We start from the raw sequence: 6861 nt of genomic DNA, 5'->3' as shown, positions 1-6861 counted from the left end.
AGAAAATATGAAAAATGACATAAAATTGGTAAAATTGAGGGAACGCCTGGTATTATCACGTAAAACTGAAGTAAATACATGAACATTGAGGGAAATACGATGAAGTATGTAAAATAGTGAAAACCTCGTAAAATTACGGAAGTTGAGTGGGCATACTTCAAATTAGAAAAAAATTACCAGTAATATTGAGTGGAATCGATAATATTACTTGTTTTGGAGGAGGAGAGTGAACTGATGCTGCAGATAGGCCTAAATACCTTAATAGTGGAAAGAGAAGGAATTCTAGAGACAACAATATTGTCTCACACATGAGCAATACAGCCTCACATCGGACCATGTCTTCTATGTGCAAGAGGGAGGCTAGCAGGAACGGTGGTAAACTGCATGATATTTATTTCCTCGTAAGATCTCACTGTTTCTTTGTATGCATTTTCGGCTATCAACAGTCATTTTATATGGTGGTTGTGAACATATCATAATTTCCGAACCGTAATTGAGCTTGAACTCCCTAAACAGTAGGCATCATACAACTTCAGAAACCTATGTAGTGTTTGTGTAACACAGAATCCGGTGTTTTCTTTGGTATTCAAGGTAGATGTTTTATCACCTTACAGTTTGTCACCGTACTTTATCGTAGAAAAACTTGCGTGTAGAATGTATGTCTTGCGCTGGAAATATATTTCTTACATTGGAATATTAACAACGTTGCATTCTACATGACTAATGATTGGTTGGAAACTGGACAGCTCTAGCATTATGGTATGTTTAAGGGGAGAATCATGTAGCCCTTGGAATGCATTCATGTTCCACAATCATTTCTCTCTTTCCGATATCTCCTTGGCGTAGACACCAAATATCTGAACAATAATTCAGATTTGTTAGCACAAGTGATGTATGTAAAATGTTTTAGCTTTTTTTCTAAATCGCAGACAGTGGTTTGTGAGTTACTGCAAACCCTGTGTGTGTGTGTGTGTGTGTGTGTGTGTGCGTGTACATTTTCTTGACAGTTGTCCTGTATAAAGAGTTATTCCAGCACGGAGTGCAATTTCACATGTCAAACACCAGTGCTATGCATTTGTCTGTTTCCTCATAAGATGAATTTTCCATTGCTGGCGATCATTTCATAGGAATGATGTGAGCATAGCATAATTTCTGAAGGGTAATCGGATTTGAGCACTGGGTATTATACACCAACGAAAAGTATATTGTGCATGCATAACACAGAGTCTATGGTTTTCTTTGCTGCAGAAGGAAGTAGTTTTATCATCTTAAAGTTTGTCACCATGGTGAGTGGGATAGAAAATTTGCAGCGTGGATGTATTTCAGATGTTGGACATCCATGTCCTGCATTAGAGTATTAAGGGCGTTGCACATCACATAGTTATAACATGTTTAAGTGCAGAGCCGTCCATCATTACGAGTGTGTGTGTGTGTGTGTGTGTGTGTGTGTGTGTGTGTGTTACGTTTTACGATCATTTCTCTCTTGCTAATACCTTCTTGGTACTGATCCCAGACATGAGAACAATACTACATAGCTGATAGCACAGTTGATTTATGTAAAATGCTTCCAATTCCATCCACCACCATTGGCTGGCACTGAAATTACAAAAGAGCTGGTAATTTTGCTAAAATTGATCGAACTATCAACTGTGGTGCTTATTACAGTACATTGACGGTGTCTTTTCCATCCTATCCGTCCAGTAGTGCACTGTTGATTACAACATAATGATTCACTGATATCACATACTTGAGATGGAGAGAGTCTTGGTGTTCGCAACACGTTCCATCGAAACAGTGATCGTGTACATGACTGCAATATAAGGAATCAATGGTCTTGGTCTCTTTGAAACGGAACATTGAGACATCTGCTATGCTATCACTGTGGAAAATTTGATTAAATGTAGGGGTCATCACCTTCAGACAGCTGTTTGGAAGCGCTCCACAATGGTGCAAACTCTTCCAGTTTCCATATGTTGCAATGTCTTCCACATTTTTTTCAGTAAGAAACACAGCCCGTGTCTCTTATTTAAATCATTCTGTGTGCAGTGAAAGCAGTATAGTTTACACCATGTGATGTCCAGCTTTCTGTGAGAGCCAATGGATGAAGCGTGTTATTGTTGGTTTAGCATCTGACACAAAGTCGTGTTGGAAAATGTTTGGCGGAGTACAAAGATGTTGTCACACACTGCTTGGTTGTGTTACAGCAGGAAAAGAATGTATCAAACTGCTTATGAAACAACAACACACGAACTCTCTCTTTGTGATATAATCGATACAGTCTTTCTCCAGTACAGGCGACCAAACTTTACACAGGTTCATGAAAACAAGTTTGATCACTGGTCGCCTGCACTAGTGGACTGACAAAATGTATATTTAATGGTATCATCACATATGGTCTATGAGTCTATGTCAACATGCAGATGGTATTTGTTTCCCCACTATATCGGATGAAAGAGAAATACGGTAAAATCTTAATGAGTTCTCTACCAGGTAACCTTGGCAAAGCTTTTACACTTCATAGTTTTACTCCATTGGATATTACAAAAATAACGATGGAGAGAGAGATACTATGCTGTCGACAAAGACTTGGTCACCATCACACTGCCGTATTTCTGGAGTGGTAATCATAGAAACATGATAAAGGAGATTAGGACATGAACGGATTGATTTATAGACCGTCATTCGCTATTGATGAATTGTAGCTGTTATGCTTTTGGACTTCTGTATGCAATCCACATATACTCTCCATGGTTGCGAATTTCCTCCTGTACATTAGTGTGCTATTTTTCTCGTCGTGACAGCTCTCTACCTGTCAGCCTTCTATAACGGAACAGTGCTGCGGAATGTAATGGGATTTCGAGAGAATCAGCATGGGTCTGCAACTTAGTGGGGGACATCTTTTACTTATCAAAATCAGCTAGATTCAAATGTTGTATACCGAAGTCTGTAAGATTAATGAGATTACAACAGGTAAGCGATATTCTGACGAAAGGGGCGTTAAGAGATGAGCTGTATGCCGTTTTCTTCTAACAAGGGAACCTCCCCTTCGCACCTCCCAAAGATTTAGTTATAATTTGGCACAGTGGATAGGCCTTGAAAAACTGAACACCAATCAGTCGAGAAAACAGGAAGAAGTTGTGTGAAACTATGAAAAATACGCAAAATATACAAACTGAGAAGTTCATGGGCAACATCAAGGACGATATTGGCACAGGAGCGCCGTGGTCCTGTGGTTAGCGTGAACATCTGCGGAGCGAGAGGTCCTTGGCTCTACCCTCGAGCGAAAAGTTTACTTACTTTATTTTTCCAAAGTTATGATCTGTCCGTTCGTTCATTGACGTCTCTGTTCACTGTAATAAGTTTAGTGTCTGTATTTTGCGACCGCACCGCAAAACCGTGCGATTAGTAGACGAAAGGACATGCCTCTCCAATGGGAACCGAAAACATTTGATCCCGGAAAACACGTCTGATATATTCTATACGACACTGGTGACGGCATGTGCGTCACATGACAGGAATATGTTGTCGACCCACCTAACTTGCACACTTGGCGAATGGGTAAAAAGATTCTTCTACCTTGCCCGATTTAGGTTTTCTTGTGGATGTGATAATCACTCCCAAAAAAGTTATGAAAACTTTAGAGTTTGTCACATAAACTGCAACAAATGAATGCAACAGTTTCACAGTCGCACAGTTTTCTCTGTGCTCTGTCAAAACATATGTTTTTAACGTTTTCAAATTTTTCCGTGTGTAGACCGTCAAATCCTGCATATGTCCAAGCAAATCTGAACATGTCCTGGAATTTTGGAGAGCTAAATTGATTATGTGTGAGTGCCTGAACTCTGATAATTGTCTAAAAATTAAAATTTAAACTTTTTACTGGAAGGAACACTTGAATCAAGGACCTCTTGTTCTGCAGCTGCTCACGCTAACCACGGGACCACGGCGCTCCTGTGCCCACATATCCTTGAGGTTGCCTATGTTCCGATGGACTACTCAGTTTGTATATTTTGCTTATTTTTTCATAGTTCCACACAACTTCTTCCTGTTTTCTCGATTGAACTGTGTTCAGTTTTTCAAGGCCTCTCCACTGTGCCAATTTATAACTAAATCTGAGGGGGGTGCGACGGGGAGGTTCCCTTGCAAGTATTGTGGGCAAGCATATTACAGCCTCTCACATATGTCTCGCAAGGTGACTGCAGTGAGAAAATTAGGAGCTAATACGAAGGTTTCTACAGACTGACAATTAGCAGCAAGAATTACGTCTCTTATTTTCTCGATAAGTAAGAGATAACATTCTTCCACAAGTTTTGTGAACCTATAAATGGATGGAGTGACATCTTAAAAGGTAGACTAAATTTACATTTACATTTATATGTTTAGATTTCAAGCTATCGTATGGTATGAGGTGGAGGGTACATTGTACCACTATTAGTCATTCCATTTCCTATTCCACTCACAAATAGAGGGAAGGTAAAAGACTACCTATATGTCCCCTATGAGCATTATCTTATCTTTGTGGTTATTATGCGAAATGTATGTTGGCAGCTGTAGAGTTCTTCCGCAGTCAGCTTCAAATGTCGGTTCTCAATAGTCTTCCTCGAAAAGAACATCTTCCCTCCAGGGATTCCCATTTTAGTTCTCGAAGGATCTGCTCACTAATTTTGCAGGAGCCATTAGGAACGCTTCAATACGGATGTATTCTCAGGGAAAACTAGTTCCGCAGACTCATACTCGTTTGGGATGTGGCAGTGAGTAGACAGGTATTCTGGTATTTGCTCACTGCGTCAGCCTTTCCAGGATATTTCGAAAACACATCTCAGAATGTTTCAGTTTGCAGGAGGGATGTGGGGAAGCATATTGTTCTACACCCTGGTGTTTACCCACCGGCATTTAAACGCCCAGTCCTTTTGAGAAGGATAGGACAACTTTTGCGAATATGGAATCATCAACAGACGTCCAGCACAGCGAGCAGCGGGTTGTCGGCTCGGAGTGGTACAGCCCTGATACACAGGCGGAGGTTTCCAACCTCGTGGCAGCTGTTGTCATAGAATCGAGCAGTGGGGGTGGAGAAGCATGTGAGACATCCTATAACCCTCATAGACTGACAGCTCTCAGCAGGATTAGTTTGGGAGCAGTGTACCAGAATTCTAAGTAACTTACTTCTACCAGCACAATAAGACCACCAAGAGATAGAACGCAGCATTTGATATCTTTAGCTATTTCACGACGATTATCACCAAATGGTTCAAATGGCTCTGAGCACTATGGGACTTAACATCTCAGGTCATCAGTCCCCTAGAACTTAGAACTACGTAAACCTAACTAACCTAAGGACATCACACACATCCATGACCGAGGCAGAATTCGAACCTGCGACCGTAGCGATCGCGAGGTTCCAGACTGAAACGCCTAGAACCGCACGGCCACCAGCGGCCGGCCGATTATCACCTATTGGATATCAAAGGAAGTGACGACCTGGCCTTTGGGAAGCCTACAGACGTCACAGAAGCGTCTATAACGGTTACCAGGCGAGTGAAATCAAACTGCAAGAAAAAAATTACTTATCACACCAGGGGGCTTTCGTGATCAATTTAATTAATTAACATATCAACTCGATAACAATGATGTGCCACCGGGTGGATGGAAGCGAGGGTGGGAATACCATGTAGATTATTCAAGAATTCGAGTGGTAATAAGATTTTTTTCGCTGCTGTGAGATCTTAACGAATTTCAATCTCTCATCTACACACGGAGAGATTATCATCGTAATAAAATCAGCTATGTTATCGAATTTATAAAGTGATATATAGTATAAACCTGGTATTTGCAACTTTTATGTGCTGTTACTTTGACAGACTTCGTATGTAACGAGACATTTGTTTGCTTTATGAGAGTTCAAGAGTGAGGAGACATCCTGTGACAGAGGTAGACCATGCTCTTATCACTCCAGAAACGAGTTTAATATTCTAATCCTGTGATGCAGGACATGTCAGATAACAGATGAGAGAATACTTAGAGGAAATATAGCTGTGCCATGGTTTTGTACAGAATTTTCACAACAAGTAACGTTACTTGCGTGATGTGAAAACGTACGGTCCGATTTTTTCTATATCTGAAAATAATTTGTGTAGAAGGGAGGGAGGTACATTCCTCGCGAGAAATTCGAGGTGTATTGACAAAACAATATTACCGTTTCGGATTTTTTAAACTGAGGAGTCTATGTCAGTGATGGAACTGTTATATGCGTCCCAGCTGCTCGTGCTTCACTTGCATTATACTGCAGTTGGTGGTGCTGGCCGCCAGCATCCAGTGGTTTCTCACCTGGATGGCTCTTCAGGTACACAATACACTCGGTGTATGGCGCTGTACTACACTTGAGGTGGCTGGTCAGTTTCCTTTTTCGTCTTGAGACACAGTGTTCAGGTAAGATAATGAGCACTACACTCGTAAAAAATATTATATGTTATATTTCCCGTGTTTCTGTTGGATAGGATGTGACTTTCAACTTGCAAATACGTATAAGTATGGCGGCTGTTCGTAACACTAACAGGGGACGCACAACACTGAACACTCACTTATAACAGAACTATACAGGTGACAGGGCGTCAGATGGGTGGGGGGGGGGGGCGGGGGGGGGGGGGGGGGGGGGGGGAAGATCCGGACCTATGACGGGGAAAAGGGGTTGCTACAGGAGTCCTGTATACAGGGGCAAGATGTTACAAGCACAGTGCTGCTCCAGGATGATGCCCTCTCTCCCTCCATTTATCCCTACTAACAACTCTGATCCTCACCTCCCCCTCCTTTCCTCTGTCCTTTCCCTGGACTCCCTCTTCCCCCCCCTTTCCATTCTGTTTTTCC

The sequence above is a fragment of the Schistocerca americana genome, chromosome X (genome assembly GCF_021461395.2).
Source record: "Schistocerca americana isolate TAMUIC-IGC-003095 chromosome X, iqSchAmer2.1, whole genome shotgun sequence".
Taxonomy (NCBI): domain Eukaryota; kingdom Metazoa; phylum Arthropoda; class Insecta; order Orthoptera; family Acrididae; genus Schistocerca; species Schistocerca americana.
This window is presented reverse-complemented; position numbering follows the sequence as displayed.